Raw genomic sequence first — 19,406 nt, forward strand, 5'->3', positions numbered from 1 at the left:
TCACTTGTTACTCTTTGCTTACGTCCCACACATCCCTGCAGCTCTCAGCCCCTCCATCAGCTTCCATGAAAGATCTAGAAACAGCTTCGTGGTGTTGTATTTATTTCATTGGAAGTTTAAGAGATCAAGAGGTTGATACGTATAAAACGTTTTGTTTATAATTGTCTCTAATGCTTGTGTTATTCTCTGACTCTATCAGAGCATAGTTTTAAGCAAATGTGATCACCTTTCTAAGAATAAAGGTATCTACTGTTAATACAATGGCATGTTTACATCATAAATGCACGTTGATCCTAAGCATTTTTCCTGGTATATTTCTATCAACCTGCTGCTATTCTACTCTGTGGAATAATGCAAAATTAGTTCCTTTTGCAATATTTTAAAATCTACCATGTAATCATATTTTACTAGCCGTGTTTTTAACCTAAGAATAGATGCTCTCAGAAGTATGTTGATAGGTTTTCATTGTGATATTTTTGAGAATTTTGATGTGTAAACCTTTCTTCAAGGTTACTCTAATTTAATCCTTTGAAATATAAGTGCTCTGTGGCCTTCAAGTGGAGGAACACTTCTGGAGACAAGAAAAATGGATTATCTCACCTGACTTATTTACATGAAGTAAAAAACAGGTCACAACCTTTTTAAGCTGATCAACTTAATTATCTTTTTTGGAAGCAAGCATTTGCAATGTTTTCTGTGGTTTTTGCTGTAATTTCCTGCCAAAGGGGGATGTGGAGGCGGAGGGTGAGGGGAGGGGTGGTTGAGTTTTGGCATCAAATTCTTCAGTCCAGCTGCTCTCTGTTATGTGTCCATGACCTTACTGCACAGCACCCAGACTAAGTCAAGGTCCCCATAATGAGCAAACCAAATTACAGGTATGTAATTTTCACAAGCTTCTGCCAGGATCTCCAAGCTAGTGACAAATTGCTACACTACTCTCTGTACGGAAGGCTGCTTTCAGAAAACAGGCCACTCTCAGGCGAAATGCAGTACCTGGAGGGTTGTGCAATTTCAAACCTCTAAAAATAAAATGAATTCTTCTGCCCTGTCTCTTATAGAGCATGGAACTGTCAGCATATTTGTTTAAACTTGGAAGATCATGCAAGAACAACAAAATTTCAGAAAAATCTTCAGGCTCCAGGAACCATGGGACAGCAACTAACAGTGGGAAGATAATGTGGGTCCTAGGGTCACAGTCTCCAGTTGTGAATTTCATTATACAGTCTTCTAACTTTTAAATGTTGACATTAGGCAATGACTCCCAGCTAATTATGTGTGTTTTGGGAAGGTAATTTTATAAAACAATCATGAAAAATAGTAATCCTAACAGTCATAGAAATAACTGAGCCTTATTGAAACTTTCCCATGTGTTAAGTTCAGATCTAAACATTTCCCATGCATTTCACTTATTAGCTCCTCATAGTAGCTTCATGAGTTAAGGATTTTTATTGTTCCTACTTTCCAGTGAGATATCTCTAGCACAGAAAAGGCTTGTAGTTTGTGCAAAATTGTAGTCAATAAATGGAAGGACCAGTGGTCAGCCCAGGTACACTGTCCCCAGAGCTGTCGTGCTCAGTCGTGGAATTAGGTCTTGCTAAGTCAGTGTTATTTTGCACAGGAGCCAAAACATTTTGTGTATTCCTAACCAAGGACTTGACTTTGAGTAAAACATAATATCACTATTGTTAGAAAGTGAAGATACAGTGAAATGAATCTTGATGCAGAGAGTAGGAAGTCAGGTTGAAATCTTTGATATCCGCTCCTAAGTATGGCACAATGGCTCTACCCCTGCAGTGATTATTTGGGCTCAAGGTCAAGCATGAGGATTTATACCTCTAACATTTCTCCAGCTGATTTCTCATAATATCAGGAGATCACCTTCCCAAGTTTCATTTCAAACACTTGTTGAGGTTTTTTGTTTTGTCTTACTGTTTGTTGGAAAAACTGAAGTGAAAACACTCCGCTCTATGCCTCAAGGTGTTCAAAAGAGAGCTTGCCTGTGTGGATTATTGCGAAATAGGCATGAAATCAAGGCTAGAACAAAGGGCCACTAACCATCTCAATAAAGAGCAAATGACAAGGAGAAACAATGCAGAGAAGATGGTTCGCTATTCAGGAATAAGGGTAGGATAGTCTTTTCTGGACACTGGGACATTTAGGGAAATTATAGTCGATGTTAAGCATTTATTGTGTATTTACCATTTCTGGTTAGCAAAGAATATGCGCAAAAGAATGTAGAGGTTAGAGCAAAAGATGAGACCAGCCAGTGTTCAGATTGGCCACATGGCAAAGGAGGAGCAGAGCTGGGCACATCACAGGCTCTGTTCCCAACTGACAGACTCTAAGGAGGAGATTGGCAAGCAGAATGTTGATTAGGAAATGCACTGGGGACACACCTGCAGAAAATCGGGGAACAGAGTGAATTGGTCAGTAATTGGGATCTGTAAATAGAACAGGAAAAGGAATTCTAAAGTGGTAGCAGCTCATCATGAAGCAGACACAAATGGGCAGGATCCCTCTTTTTCCACAATGGGAGGAATGGAAATTGAGATTGTTTCAGATGCCTGCTTTTTTGTGAACATCTGACCACCTGTCTTTAGAATATCACTATCTTCTCCCCCAGACTTCCCTCTCCACCATCCCACCATGCTGTGTCTCGGCGACTACATAGTCTCCATATCACGCACCTCAATGTCAGAAACACAACATTTACCCTAGTCTTGAAGCTATCCAAAAGGGTAATTTGTATGTTAGTTCATGTAGGGTGATTCTACATATATGCTCATGACAGAAATATTGGTATTATGGCTGATATTGGTAAGTATATGGGATACTACTTGCAAAATCACATTGTGACTTTGCCCTCAATATGTTTTTGAAATCAGGTTGGAAAAGTAGCTGCAAGAGCAAGTGGAACTAAAGCAACATTAGGTGTTACATGGCCTTTTATTGTACATCTCTGAGAAGCACATTGACTGCTCCAGGCACTCGCCCTACTGCAGTCACTTTCAAAAGCAAGAGTTGCTTTGTACAGGTAAATGTATACTACAGACCTGAATTCCTGTGATTCACCTGTTTGGTTCAACCAATATCTAAGGAAAACCGATGTGAAAAACTTATTCTGGAAGCCAATACTTTTTTAAAGCAACATGCAACAGCATAAGTTTAATAGTGATAACTAGACTTAAAGAGCAGCTTTTTAAAAATGTTTTTATTTAAGAGGCAAATTTTACACAGAATGCAGAGACCGAGGGGGAGAGGGTTCATGTTGGTAGTTCCTAAATGGCCAGAGATGGGACAGTCCAATGTTAGAATCAGGAGCTCCTTCATCTCTCATGTGGGTGCAGGGGCCCAAGAATCTGAGCCATCTGCTGCTGCTTTGCCAGGTCATAAGGAGCTGGATCAGAAGTGGAGCAGCCAGAACATGAACAGGCACCAATATGGGATACTGGCTTCTCAGGCAGAGGGTTAGCATGTTATTACACCACATCAGTCCCACATGATATCATTTATGGAGCACTTCCTGTGTTGCAGATACCATAATATACATACATATACACACTTATATGCATGTATGTAACTATATTCTGAGTTCTTTCCTAAGTATCTGCACACACACAAGTAGGTCTTCCAGAGTTCAAGGCAAATGAAAACCGTGAAAATTATGCAGATTTATTTCTTTGCACCAAACATGTGTTTTTTTTAAAAAGATTTATTCAGTTTTATTAGTCAGATATATAGAGAGGAGGAGAGACAGAGAGGAAGATCTTCCGTCCAATGATTCACTCCCCAAGTGAGCCGCAACGGCCGGTGTGCGCTGATCCGAAGCCGGGAACTAGAAACCTCTTCCGGGTCTCCCAAGCGGGTGCAGGGTCCCAATACATTGGGCCGTCTTCGACTGCTTTCCCAGGCCACAAGCAGGGAGCTGGATGGGAAGTGGAGCTACCGGGATTAGAACCGGCACCCATATGGGATCCCGGGGCGTTCAAGGCGAGGACTTTAGCTGCTAGGCCACGCCGCCGGGCCCCAAACAAATTTATTGATTTTTTGATTCCATCTGATGTTCATGAGTTTTTTGAAGTAGTCTCATATATGTATAATCTAGTTTATGACTGTCTCCCTACTGATTCTTTTATTGCTCTTGGGACTTGATTCTCACACAGATGTATGGAAAGAGTTCTGTCATGACTGCTGCACAGAAGTGGGACAAGGCCATGGGTGTCCTGGCTCCCATGGTTAAGAATGTGCAGAAGTCATGACTCACACCCAGTCTAGCTGCTGAGCCCGTTCTCTTAATCAGCAGCTAGAATAGATTTACAGCGACCTTGGACTACAAGTGTGTTCGTGTTTTCCCCCTTGTTTCCTAACATCTACAGCAACGAAGTAGCCTTGGCAATGTAGTCCTGGTGCATAGGAGGCCGGGTGAGTGTGAGTTGAGAAAAAAGTTGCCTGCTCTGCACAGTTGATTGGCCCCAGTTCCTTGATTAAGCATGGGCCTGACCGACCCTTTTTTCAGCATCTTCCTCCAGGGAATGGAACATCATGCTTCCCCAAATTCCTGTGGCTGAGTAAACTCTATCCTGTCTTCTTGCATTTCTCCCTCCCCCCTTGACCCTTCATGCTTATGTATCTATATAAAACTAATAAAAACTTGAACAGGAAATAGAAACTCACCATGAAACCAATCCTAACCTGCAGCCAGACCTCAGAGGGCTCTGTGCAATCACAACTGTGTGAAACTATTTTCTGGGAGCTGTAAACCTAATAGCTTGCTCTGTTCGAGGCACAGCTGCAAGGCCCCTGGGACAGATATGCCCCTTGTTGGAAAACACAAGGGCTGACAAAATTATTTTCACAGAATTTCTTTAATATTTTCCCTGCTACCTCAGGCACTTCTTCCCCTCTGCCCTACTTAGCTGAATACCTGGAGTCTGGGAGAAGCAATGGTGAAGGAATAATGAGTGTTCTCTCCGTTATTTATTTATTTATTATTGATGAACATGAAATTATTCTGATTGTATTTTCTATTTGATAAATCATTTTTAAAAGCACTTCATTCAGTTAGCGATATCTTTGTAATTCTCTGTGGGGGTTGTGTGTGTGTGTGTACACGCATGTGTGAGAGGAGGGGACACTCATCCAGAGTGTCTTTGTGGCTTTAATTATGCCACAGGAATATCCTCTTGCTTCTAAGGGATGTTGTTAATACACAGGACAGTCTCACTAGTATTAATACACAATGCTGTCCCCACCTCATACAGCAATGGTCCCCCCGGACTTGTTAGCCCATGCTCACCAAAGTCCATTCTTCCTTGCACCCACATTCTTGAATAATTTTGTTTAGCTTCAGATACTAGGTGATCTGCTGATGTACTAAGTTTCTTGTCTCTATGAAAGGAGTTGAATCCCCCTCTTGTTTATATTGCTATTCCCTTAAGCATTAACACTTTGAAATCAGCCTAGACAGGTTCAAATCTTGCTTGGTTGATTACATGTACAAAATAGCATTGAGCAGATCTTTCAGTGTCCCTCACGAGTCTCTTCAATCACAAATGTACTCAACAGCACACATAACCTTGATAAGTATTTACCACATAGTTGATCCTGATTCATGTATTAACTCATTTTATCTTCATATAATCATGCAAAAAGGCACAGTGAGCATCACATTTCATGAATAAAGGGAGGAGAGGCTGAAAGTCATGCTTACAGTCACACACACAGTAAAGGAAGCAGGGAAATTTATTCATGAGGGTTTATGACTCAGGAGCCCTTGATTTTAACTACTACTGCCTATGCCTTCCCAACTGTAGGATTGTTATGAAGAGGAAGAGAAATGACAACTCAAACTGCCCGGCAGTCCATACTCTGGATCTGAGATATGAAGTAGTGGATGTCATTTTCTTCCATTTGAATCCCCCAGCCTATAATCTGTTTCATCTGCCTCTTGGCCATTTTCACCTGGAGACTTAGACCATATTATCTTCTGTGCAGAAAGCTTAGTGGGTTATTCTAAGTCCGTAACTTTCAAAGTTCGTGTTTAGCATCATCCACAAACACGTGGTTTATGAATTTTGTGCATCTGGTCTAATGTGAGATTAAAACCTGTCACAAATGTCTTCCTTTAAAAAAAACGTGGAGGAGTGACATGGTTGAAATGACCAAATAAAGTGGATATTGGAAAGAGAAATCTGGTTGGACACTGCCCCTGACTATCCGTTTGATCCCTTTGTATGTTCCTGATCTTCACAAACCTCTCTTCATATGAAACCAGACTGAAATGAAGAGGATGAGGAAATAGAGATAAGAACTGAGTTAAAATTTCCATACAATGATGATTTCCATACTGAAAGTACAAGACTGGCTTAGGTCTTGGGAACAGTGCTGTGCTTCTGATGAGCAGTTTAAGTCCTGGTACTCAAGGTGTGGGCCATAGTTCTGGTAGCATTAACACTGTGAACTTGAGAATTGCCAGTTCTTGGGTCCATCCCACATCTACAGAACCAATGGAAGGGTCCTTACCCGTTTTTTTTCCAATAAGCTTTCCAGGTGATTAAAATTCAAGCTCAAATTTGAATAACGCTTGGGAGTGGATAGGAGGGAAAAATATATTTAGCAGGCTATAGCTGCACGCTGAAAATCATGACTGTTTAATTCATAAAGTTTTATTGAAACAGTTCCACCTGTTGATGTGTAATGCTTGTGTATGGCTGTTTCTGTGGTATGATGATAGAGCTGTGTCACGACAACAAAGATTATCGCTTGTAAAGCTAAAACTGCATGCTCTTGCTGGCCCTCTTTAGCAAAAAGTTTCCGATTCCTGTTTCAGAGAATTGTAGAAGGGCATCATTAGGGCTGGTGCTGAGGCAGCAGGTCAAGTTGTTACTTGTGAGACTGGCATCTCATAACATAGCTCACCAGTTTTAGACCTGGCTACTCCACTTCAAATCCAGCTCATTATGTATGCACCAGGGGAAGCAGTGAAAGATGCCTTAAGTACTTGGCCCCTGTTGCCCAGGAAGAAGGTCCTGACTCTTGGGTTCAGCCCCTTTCAGCCTGCCTGTTAGGGAAACCAGCAGGTGGAAGATTGTGTCTCGTGTGTGTCTCCCATCTACCCCTCTGTGTTACTCTCACTTCCAAATAAATCTTGGGAGAAAAAAAAGTCTCATCTATATGCTTTTGAATTTGAAATACTTGCTTCTGATTTTTATTTACTTCAAAACTGGATAAGAATAACTATTTTTTAAGGTGTGATAAGTTATATATTCAGAAGTAGGAGTAGGCTTCCTACCACTTAGTAGGTAAGCGTTATTTAAACAAAAACATTCACTGGTAGTTTAAACATAAATTTAAACACAGAAAAATACCTGATTTGTCAGCTAAACTCATTGGTTTGGTGGTAACTAAAGAAAATGTTTAGTCATATAGCCCTTCAACAGAAAACATGAGTTTTCAAAGTAATGACATGTCCTTAAGTTTATACTTCAATGTTAAAATGTATAATTAGGGGCTGGTGTTCTGGTGATGCATGATGGATGCTTCTGCGGTGTTGACACTCAGTGTGAGTGCCAGTTCGAGTCCCAGCTCTTCCACGTCTGACTCCACCCTCTGTTAGTGCACATGGCAAAGCAGCAGAACCTTCTTGTTCCTGACATCGGCCTGGCCTCTCCCTAACCATTGCAGCCATCTGGGAAGTGAACCAGCAGGTGAACAGCTCTTTTTCTCTCCAACCCTTGAAACTCTACCTCTCAGATAAATCTTTTATAAAAAGCCATTTTTCCCACCAAACTAAGGTCTTCTTGCTCTTTACTTGTTGAATTATTAAGCCTTTTACTATAATGCAAATCTAAAAAATGCTGTCTAAAAATTAAGTAAAAAAAGGGAAAATGAAGGACGATGGGAGACTCAGGAGAATATTTTCTTTGGAAAGTATCTACAAATCATTGAATCTATTAAGTACTAGTTAAAAGTTAAAATACATTTTAAAATGTATATTTAATATCCTCAGTATTGAGCAAAGCAAATAAAATGTCTATCCCAGTATACTAACTCAATTTAAAAACAAATACTTTCATTTATATTGATGGAAAATATGGAGATATGTTTTGAAAAGAGATGTTAATTCAAGGACAATTTATACCTGACAGTTTTTCTTCCCCCAATATGGACTTTAAATAAATATAAATACCCATAACTAGATAATATTCATCTCACAATGTTTTCAGGTATTATGTTAATTTTTCTATATATGTATGCATGGACTTCTGTATGAAATGAAATGACATTAAAGCTATGCAACTGCTTTTTTTCTGTCATGCTATCTAGAGGTTTAGATTCTTAGTATTACTAAGATTAATAAGATTAGTTTTATGTCCTACATAGCATAACTGAGTTTATTGGTAAGACTAAACTAGGAATTTGTGGCTGGTATTCCCGAAGTTTCCCACCACATGACAACTTATCATTCATAATAGTAATTCTTAGCATGACTATTAGCCTCCAAGGTGGGAAACTTCAAGAGGATACTAAATAAAACTTATCAAACTGTTTATATCTGGTTTGCTTAAAGTCCCATTGGCCAAAGCAAATCCATGTCCAGGCCCAGAGTCAAGGTATAAAGAACGTAAGAGAACATTTATACCTGGAGATTTGTTTATGGGAGGTACCAATGTGCCAGTTAGTCACTACCAATAACTTTAGAAAATGAGAATTTGTTGTTTCTGGAAGACTGATTTGCTGATCAAATGCTTCCTGCTGGGTAAATATGGAAGAAGAACTATGCACACATATTTATTCCAACATGTGCTTAGAATTGATTATATAAGGCAAATTTGTTGCTGAATATTTGTTGAAAAGCACTAGATTCTGAATGTAAATTTGTATATAACCTTCCATTGTCCATGATATTGTAACTTCTTTTAAGGATTTTAAACACAAAATGCATGATTTGTGATTAGTTTATATAAGGCCACCAAAGTTCGGAATTGAGTTGTGTAGTACTCAAATTATGCCACATTTTCCTTTTCTTAAATATTCATATGAAATAACTAAAGGGCATATGAGTGGGGGGAGAGAGAGACCGAGATTCTTTGCTGGTTCATTGCTCAAATGCCCCTAGTGCTATGGCTTGAGTCAAGCTGAAGTCAGGAACCAGGAGCTGCTTCTGGGTCCTCTATGTAAGTGCCAGGGACCCAAATACCTGATTCATGTTTTTTCCCATGCTATTAGTAGGGCAACCAGCACTTGAAATGGCACCCATATGGGACACTAGTGTCACTGGCAGTGGCTTTACCTGCTAAATACAATACCAGCCCACTCACTGTCTTTTTGAGATGAGTCAAAAGCCACATTCTGGTAATGAGACATCAAAATGACATTTGATATTATTGACATTGGTCCACCAAAGAGAGAACCTCAAAATACCTCCCATGTAAACTAATTGCCAGCAAACAGGATCATGATACAATAAAATGTTATAATGCCGACAGATTTCTTGTTTGCAAAATGGGATTTATTTAGGAAAAGGGAGGAGAAAACTCCTGCCATAGTGGCATGAAGGGGTTTCAAGGAAGAAGTCCCCAGATGTGCTAATTCCCTATCACTTCTCACAAAATTTCATTTTTTTCAAACGATAATGAAATATATTGAGGCTATTTGTTTTTCAAGATAATAAAAATGTAAAGAAAATAGAGCCATACGTAGAAACATGACCTCATTTGTTAGAAAGGACCAGTTAGTTTGAATGAGGTATTATAAGTTCATCAGAAGACACTGCATATATGAATTAGCAGCTTCATTTGAGGTTCTTGAGGCAGTTTCTTGGACATTTGTGAGTAAGAACTGCTCGACTTTCTCAGGGAGACACCAGCCTCTTTGACTAAAATAAAACTTCATCATTGGAATCCTGAGCTCGAGTCCAGACTCCACTTTTAAGTCAGCTTCGTTTACATACTCTTGGGGAGGCAGAGAGTGTTAGCTCAAGTACTTGGGTTTCAGCCTCTCAGATGGAGTTGTGGGCTCATGGCTTTGGTTTGGCCCAGGCCCCACTCTTGCAGTCATTGTGGAGTGAAACAGCAGATGGAAAATTCTTCTTTTCTTTCTGTCATTCTGCCTTCAAACAAGCTATTTTAAGGCTTATTTTAGGGAGAACATTTTTGAAATCCATGCGCAGTTTATTTTAATGATATGTGTATCTGAACATTCTGAAGACCAAGTAATGTAGTAATATAGGTTGGTAGATATTCAGTAAGCTAGTTATTTATTGGGATAACAAGGATGACTTGACTGCACTTGTCAATACAGAGAATACATAGATCACGTGGTGGGCTTAATCTATTCACTCAGAGCACTTTTGAGCTAATTACACTATACCCATTCTGAGCACTTGAAAACGTTTTCATATTTTATTTAAAAAAATGGCTTTTGGACTAAACCTGGTAAGCAAGAAAAAATGTGGAATCCCCTGGATTGTTTTTCAAATTTCTGAAACATTTTCATTTTCTCTCCAGAAATTTTATTAGATTTTCAATGGAACCCAGTAACTCCCCACATGTTACAAACAGGCTCCCCAAATCTTACACACAGTAGAGTGTGAGAAATAGGAGTGGTTGTGATTCTTTGCCTTGAGACTCATTCTTTAGTCTAACACCCTCACTTCTCAAGCAACAAAACACAGACTGAGAAAGCTGACATGGCCATGTTGTCCAAAAACTCACTCAACAGATTATTTACAGAGTTTTGTTTAAATCTCAGAGGATCTCACAATCATAGTTTATCCAAATTGCTTGATATAAGCATGCCAAAACGCAGAATGAACCTACAGCTCTAGCCATGAAGGGGTGTCATCCTGGCAGGAAATCCATGTTTTTCAGTTTCTCATTCTGTCTTTCCTAGACAGAGAACAGAGGTGGAAAAAGGGCTACTTGCATAGTTAAAGGTCATGAAAATTGTAAGAAACATGACTTCAGTGAACTGATATTCTGAGAGTCTTGGACATGTGAAAGAAATTCAACCCACTGATCTCCGTGAAATGGCAGTTAATATGTGACTATCTCTTTTCATTTCAAAGTTCCTCTTTCTTGGTGTAGGAAATTTGGTGTTGCCGATTAGAAAATGATTCATGATGTTGATATGTTTGGTACACTACTCAGTATACTAAGTCAAAAAATGCAGGAGGATATTGGAGGTCTTCAGGAGAAGTAGACCAGATGTCGAAAGAAGTTGCAGACTACATAGATTTGTGGGAACCCCAGAGCAGGGTAAAACAAGTTCGGATTCTATCAGATGGAGCAAAGAGGATCTAACTGAGAATGAACTGCCAGGCCTCACTTTCCTTTACGTAGTTCAAGAGTCCCTGCTTGTGTGAATGATGATGTACAGGGAGAAAAAGGCATGTGGCATCAAACAAACCATCCTTATGGGTGGAGCAGCATATGAGCTGTTCATTAAGTATGGCTTGGTAAAAAGTTTTTTGCAAATGTTTGAGTTATCAACACAGATAGTTGTAGTAATTTTGCCAACACTGGTATTCTCAAGTACTGCATAGTTTTGTCAATAGCCTTTCCTTTCTGCTTGGTGACCATTGCAAGATGGAAAGATAACTCGGATAAGTAACTTATGGAGTTTCCCCTATTCATGTGATTTATTTTTGGACTGATATTATCAATTGATTTGGATTTGTTAGATTTCATTTTTGTCCCTTATACCCATCAAGGATGGAAAATTGCCCCAAATATTGTTATTCAACTAAATATATGGTCATAAAAGTTCAGGAATATGTCACAAGTCTTTCAAAACATTTCAGTCTCCAGTCAGAGATTCAGTTCTACCCACTATACTCTTCTGTAGTGTACAAGAGGGAGAGAAAGGATTGAATTCCACGCAGCATCCGTAACTGTGAAGCTACAACAAGCTCAGTCATTGTTTCCAGTTTTCTGTGTGTTCATCACGGAGAAAGCTTTTAAAAATGCACGTGTTGCAGGATTTGTGTTGCCTCTACTCCATCTTGTGTGTGTGTTATTGTGAATTTCTGTTGCTATCACATTTGAGGGTTTTTTTTTTAGGAATCAAGTTTATGAGTGGCTTTATCCTCAACAGTTGGCACGATGCATAGAACAGCGTGAATGAATGCTGTATAACATATAATGAAAAATAATTGGAAGAGTATGGTCTTATCATGAATAGCTTTGCCATTGGGTGTGTTTCAAATGCCCAGCTTTTGACTGAGTGGGAAAAATGTAAGCCAAATCTCTTGCTATAGAGGAATAAATAGAGAATATTCAGAAGTTCAGTGTTCATCCTCTAGCATCAATTTTTTTATAGCAAAGAGACTGACGATACCCCCTTGCCATTTAAAAAGTCTCATTTGCACTGACTCATCAGGTGCCAAACACGGGTACTGAAACTTTTTATGTTGAAAAGCAGAGTAGTGGCTGACATCATGGATTGAGTAAAACTCTCAGTTTTGTCATCTAGTGTTCTTTGACCTTGGGCAAATATCATAACCTCTTTCTTCCCTTTTTTTGCCATATAGAGAAATATGAAGAAAATGATTCTGTCCCATAGATACAACACAAAATGAATGGATCTGTTAATGTTAACATCCTAAAACTGTCTGCCATAACATCCCATGCAAGCAAGGTAAAATCATTGGCAAAAGGCAGAACAGAGCAACTTGGGCTTTTTGTTCTTTTGCTAGTGATCTAATCCTCCATGGGTTGATTAGTGTCTTGTATTCTGTGTGAATTAGAGCTAATAACTATTTCCTTCAATTTCCATCCATCAAATGAGCTGTTACACACAAAACATTCAACACAGTAGATAGTCAATAAATGCTACCTTCAGTTGTTACTCCATAAGGTGGGATCTCAACAAATATTTGAGATTTAATATTTCTGATATTACTATTTTCCATCGATTTTTTATATTCATTTAAAAGAGAGAAAGGACACAGACCTTTCAACCACTGGTTACTCCTCATATGTCCACCATACCTGGGGTTGAAGCAAACCAAAGTCAAGAGCTAGCAATTCAACACAGGTTTCCTGTATAGGTGCTTTAGCAGCAAGCTACAGTGATGAGTATGTGTGTATTCTCAGTGCTATCTTAGTCTCTAGACTAAATGCCTACCCTTCTGTGAACTTGGCAGAGTCCGCTTATACAATGTTAAACCTAAGGAATTTTAGAGCAGAAAGTTACCAGAAATTAAAACTGCTGTTTTAGAGGAATGATTTTTCAATTGATGACTATTTGTCCCTTTATCCCTTCCCTAGCAGGGATTTAAAAATTTCTGGGGATGGTTATGACTGGAGATAAGTCTACTGGCATCTAGTGGATGGAGGCCAATATTGCTGCCACACACCCTACCCAATGTAGGGAATGATCCGTCTCCAAAGTGAATGATGATGAGGCTTGGGGATTCTGAATCAGACTTAAGGAACTTGAAGGCCAGAGAGGCTAAATGATTTCTGTGTGGTTGTAACATCTGGTTACATTATCTAACTCCATCTAATCCAATGTGGAATACCTCCTGTCATTGTATGTCCAGACTTTTTTCTCAGCTCAGCACCCTGAACCTCTGTATTTTAACATGAGTATACACTATCCTTATTTTTCCTACATACAGTTTTCATCCCACTGTTTCCCATTCACCAAAAGACACAGAAGTGTGCATAATTTTACTTAAAAAGCACAGAGTTGATTTGGTGAGTAAAAGGCAAATTCTTTCGCTTGGACACACCTACCTCAAAGCAACCAATTTCATTACTCTTGACAGCCAAAATAAAACCCTGCTGCCAAGGCAGTTCTGTGCCTGTTTTTGTTGTGCCAGATAGGACTAGAAATGGGCTAAGGTTCCATATATTTATATATATTATTGCTTTCTGCTAAATGGAGTTCTCAGACAATTGTAGAAATCCTGTGACCAGAGAATAAAGAATAAGAATAGAAAAAGGGGTATGTCTTGATGAGCAAGCCACACAAATTCACAGGAAGTAGACTTCATCACTTCTAGTATCTGTGGTTTTCTTGAATTCTCTTCAGATCTTATTCTGGGAAAAGAAAGTTATCGGGTCAGTAGTGCTAATGTGCTTTGCTTTGTTTTGTTTTGCTCTGTTCTGCACTGTCAAAACAGGAGGAGATGTACACCTCAGGGAGGACAGAGGCTGAGAAGGAATCTCTGAAGCCATTTGGGGTGTGGGCAGGTGGATAGTGCAGGGGGAACAGATGCAGAGAGTTTGTAAAACTGAGTGGCTGAAAATAGTTTGCTGTCTCTAATATCATTAATGAAACCACATCGTGATGTCACTTCTGATCACGCTGTAATCTGAGTTGCTGATCTTGTGATAACACGCTTCCTTTTTGCGCGTTCACAGCATGTCTACAGTGGAAAAGACCTTCAGGTTAACTGAGTGGGTGGAACCCGTCAAGAAAATAACTTCACCACAACAACAACAAATGACGAGAGAGACAGAAACTTCTTTGGGAGAACAGAGGGAAAAAAAAGCAAAGTCTGACTATTATTAAACATGTGAAAGAAGAGTCATTTATTTAATAGGAAGTAGCTCATTCACACAGGCGTAACCTTGTGGTCCCTGAGAAGTGCGTAAATACTACCGATCCATCCACCACAGAAGATCATCACAATTTCTTGGGAAATGCCTCATTGAGTTTTTAAGAAGAGTATGAGTGTGCATTAGCCACATGAATTCAAAAATATTAAACACTAGCTGCTGTAATGCAAATTTTCTTCCCGTCCATAGGTATCATGTTTTGCCAAATTTAGTGGGACTTTTGAATTGAGGCCAAACATAAACCCTTTGAACCATGCTCATCTTCACAAGAGAAAACTGTTTCCTGTTTCTAAGAGGAAGACCTTAAATGGGCTGAGGAAATCTGTTCTTTCGGCACTGAATAGTAAGCTCTCCCCAATTATGCATGTCGGAGAGTTGCTGGAATAGTTCTATCCCGTAAATCTTGCAGAAAGTGAATGAGTGCAGAAGTATCTAAGGACTCATAAATCCAAGATGCTGAAACATGAAAAATTCAAGCCTACCAACCCTGTTTGTATGTGTGTCTCTGTCCTCTCAACCCTGGTATCAGAAACTCTGCATCCCTTACGTCAACTTGGTTGTCATGTAATGGTTTCAGTGGACCCATCAGAAAGGTCCACACTTGACTTCTTTTGAATTGTTACTTAGTTCATTCTTGATTGTCCACATAAGTTTATCCCCATAGACTGGCAGGGTGCTGAAGATTACAAACGTCTTCTTAGATTTTAGGGCAATATGTTTGAAAATCAGAGCTCTTTGGACACAGGCATCAGAGACCTCCTGATACAGCTGTTAAAAATAAATGCTGACTTCTGTGTCCAGTAACAGGTCTCCTAAATCAAATTCTTAGTGAATGAGACACTGATTCTTGAATGCCTCTTGTCAGTTTGGAACTAAGTGCTCATGATTTAAAAATAAAGTCTAATATTCATGTTGCAAATTGAGAAGCAGAGACAAAAGGTTTAGTATGGGTTGACATTTTGGAGAGTGGAATATATTTGAGGAAGAAAAATGCATTGCAAAGTCATTTTTGTATATACATGTTATTTCTGTGTTGTATTTATCCTCTCTCTCCACTTAGCTAATTTCTCATTTCTATTTCAAAATTTAGTTTTATCCTGTTTATCCTACTTGAATATCTGTACTAGGGAAGGAAGGATAGAAGGGAAGAATCAATGAAACTTAGGAGTATAATGTGTTCTTCAAAATTATTTCACATTTGGAGAATGCATTTATCTTGACCTTTTCTTTTTAAAAGATTTGCTTATTTTTTTTTTTAATTGGAAAGGCAGATTTGTGAGGGAGGGAGACACAGAAAATCATCTACCCATTGGTTCACTCCCTAAGTGGCCACAACAACTGGAGCTGAGCTGATCTGAAGCTGGAGCCAGGAGCCAGGAGCCAGGAACAACTTCTGCTTGTTCTTCTGGGTTCAGGGTCCTGAGGCTTTGAGTCACCCTTTCCTGCTTGCCTAGGCCCTGGGAAGGGAGCTGGATGGGATATGGAGCAGCTTGGACACTAATTGGTGCCCGCTTGGGATCCCATGCTTGCAAATTGAGGCTTTAGCCATTGAGCCATCACGCTGTCCCCATCTCAACCTTTCAAATCCTATCAAGCAACAGCTATGTTTTCTATATTCTCATTTGTTAGTGAGTAGAAAAATAATTAGAATTATTTTTCATACCTAAATTAGCATTATGTACTTTATGACATTTGCTTTTTTAATATAATTATTTACTGTTTTACTGTTTGGTTTAAGAATGAGCATATATGCAAGTATTACTTTCTCAGCATAGAAAAAACAAACATCTATTGTTAAAGTATCCAGTAATAGTTAACCTGAACTGCCCTTTAGTGAACTTTGCACACCTGCTATTTCCGTGACACATAACAATTTGTAGGATTTTTCATTAACATTTCAATGAATTGAATCTTTGACATCATTTCTAATGAAACAACCGTGTAACCGTTCAGTAGTAATTCTGAATCTGTTATCAACTTTTCCACATGGCAGAGAATTAATGGTTTGGGGACCATGGTGTTGACTATGCTTTACTTTCCTTGACTTCTGCTTCCACAAGTGATTTCTGCCCTTTTAGGATTAAAACCTTATATTATGCTGTTATTTTGGTTTCAACTTTGTAGTATTCACATAATCATCAATAGTGACATTAGTCACTTTGTTATAATCAACAGTGAGAGCTATTAATATTAACAATATAGGGTCGACAATAAGGTTTGGATTGAGTCTGAGGCTCAGGGTACGCACCACTGTGATCACTGTGAAAACTGCACCTGAAAACATGATGGGGCAGCCCACAGGTTCCCCACCACCATGCAGAGGCCTTGGCAGAGTGAAAAGGAGGCACCTGCAGGGGCACAGTTTTTATGTGTCTTCCAGAGACTTGAGAGGCTTTCTAAAAACACATATGTTTATTAGATGGTGATTGACTTGATTTAGAACATTCCTTAACGTATTAGTGATGAAAAGGCAGAAGTTTAGACAGGGATTTAATAAGGTTATAAGAAGACAAAGCAAGGCCCATGAAGAATTATGAGAATCCCAACAGTGTAACTCCTGGGTGCTCTGCCTGTTCACTTATTGGAGTTCTCAGTGGCCCATGCCTGCAGGTGCAGATTTCCTTTGACCTGCTTTGTTTTGCCTGGCATACCTCATCCACAGAGATTACAGGAGGCATGATTGCTGATGCATGCAAACTCCCCAAAGAGCAGGGCACGGTGTTCGATGACTGGAGGGCACCCTGTGAGAGGGGAGATCCAAGCTGAACTGTTTGTGTCACCCAGCAAGGGCACTTCGTGGAGACGGCTCAATGTGAGCAGTGCCAGAGCAAAGCAAACCTGCAGCCTCTCTCTCAGCCCGCTTGCAGCCTTTCTTTACACTTTCCAAATTTGTTCAGAATTTGGCCTTGGTCAGACCAAAATTAGAATATCATTTCAATCTTCATATGGCGGCTGTTTAATCCAATGCTAAAAATAATACCTAAAGTGTCCTCCTGTTTGAAACATTTGGAAATGTCAGCTCTCTTTTCGATGTTACACTCTAGTTTATGTTGCATCTCTCTCTCACATCACAGACACACAGGGAAATGTTTATTTCACCTTATTTCAGGTGCACCTGCTGCTTCCTTGGGATGGGGCAGCAGGAGTCTGGCAGGTCAGATGCCAGGGTAGCAGAACCTAATGGATTGCTGAGCTGCAATGAAAAAGTACATTTTTTTAAAAGATTTATTTATTTTATTTTTATTACAAAGTCAGATATACAGAGAGGAGGAGAGACAAAGAGGAAGATCTTCCATCCAATGATTCACTCCCCAAGTGCTCACAATGGTCGGTGCTGTGCCAATCCGATACCAGGAACCAGAAACCTCTTCCGGGTCTCCCACACGGGTGCAGTGTCCCAGTGCTTTGGGCCGTCTTCGATTGCTTTCCCAGGCCACAAGCAGGGAGCTGGATGGGAAGTGGAGCTGCCGGGATTAGAACTGGCGCCCATATGGGACCCCGGTGCATTCAAGGCGAGGACTTTAGCTGCTAGGCCACGCCGCCGGGCCCCAAAGTACATTCATTGTTACAAACACTTCATGCTAGGTTAACCGTGACATTTTTTGTTTTTCTTTTTTAAGGCAAAAGTCAAGGCCAAGTAAGCTATGATAAGTGTTGTGAATTACCAGCATCAGGATGTGGTGTTCTGGCCTCGCTCCACCGTGACTTTAGTCGGGACTTTCAGTAGATCACTTGGCCATTCTGCGAAATGCGTTTAATCATATTGACTTGTTTCCCAGGGAAGTAATGTGATACATTAATATTTGTGAAGCACTTAGTGATCTGATGATAAAAGGTACCTTATACTAAATAGCATTTGCCTCTTTACCCTGCCCCTGATAGTGTAGACCCCCATAGCATGCACATATCGTATCAGGTGATAGCAGGCTGATTTCTTTAAAAAAAAAAAAAAACTATAAATGACTGGTATTTCTCAAGAGCCTGATACAATCACTAAAAATGAAAAAAAGGAATAACAATGATATGCAATGAAGGTTCAGGTTTTTAAAAATAATCCATAAGAAAACAGACTTTAACATGAAGATTGTATGAAGTTATTGCAAGCAACAGTGAGTGATAATTACAAAAATGAGGAAAAATACACTGACAGTGTCATTTGAAAACAATTGTGCTAAGAGGCTCTTTGTACACATTTTACAGTGTGGATATCCAAAATGGGTTTTAGAGGATATTAAGAGGACTGTTTTTCAAGATGTTAAACCCACAAAGAACAGGACTGGGAAGGATGGTTGGTGAGTTGACAGATCGCAGCCCAGAGAAATGATCTGAGCGGCAGAGGGCCCTGGGACTGTGCTATAGCTGCTTCCTTTCTGGGTTTTTAGGAGTTTGAGTGTCTTAAAGCAACAAGGAAGTTCCTTTTCCATATACTCAATTCAAAATATTTTGGTTTTTTTCCCCTCCTCCTCCAGTTTCTTACCACATTATGGACTCCTGCTGTTGGAAGGTGAACTGTTGGATTGTCGCTGCTTTGATTGGTGAAGAGCCTGGGCAGTACAGTTCCTCTTTCCAAACACGAGCATCATCTTTCTGTCTCTTTCACTCCCACTTCAAACCAGGTCTTCACCTTTGCTCAATCATCTGACTCAAAACCGCAGCCTCCTCTGACCTCACCCACACGCAACATGTGACCCCTAAGGGAGCCCACTAACTCCTTCCATGAGCATGTGCATCTGGGAACTAAATGCAGCACAAATGATTCCTATGAGGTCTTGTTTTGGTTCTGGAGGTCTTGGGTGGGGTTGATAAGGCCCCAGACGATGCATGATTGGCACATGG

The sequence above is a fragment of the Ochotona princeps genome, chromosome 30, assembly GCF_030435755.1.
Source record: "Ochotona princeps isolate mOchPri1 chromosome 30, mOchPri1.hap1, whole genome shotgun sequence".
Taxonomy (NCBI): Eukaryota; Metazoa; Chordata; class Mammalia; order Lagomorpha; family Ochotonidae; genus Ochotona; species Ochotona princeps.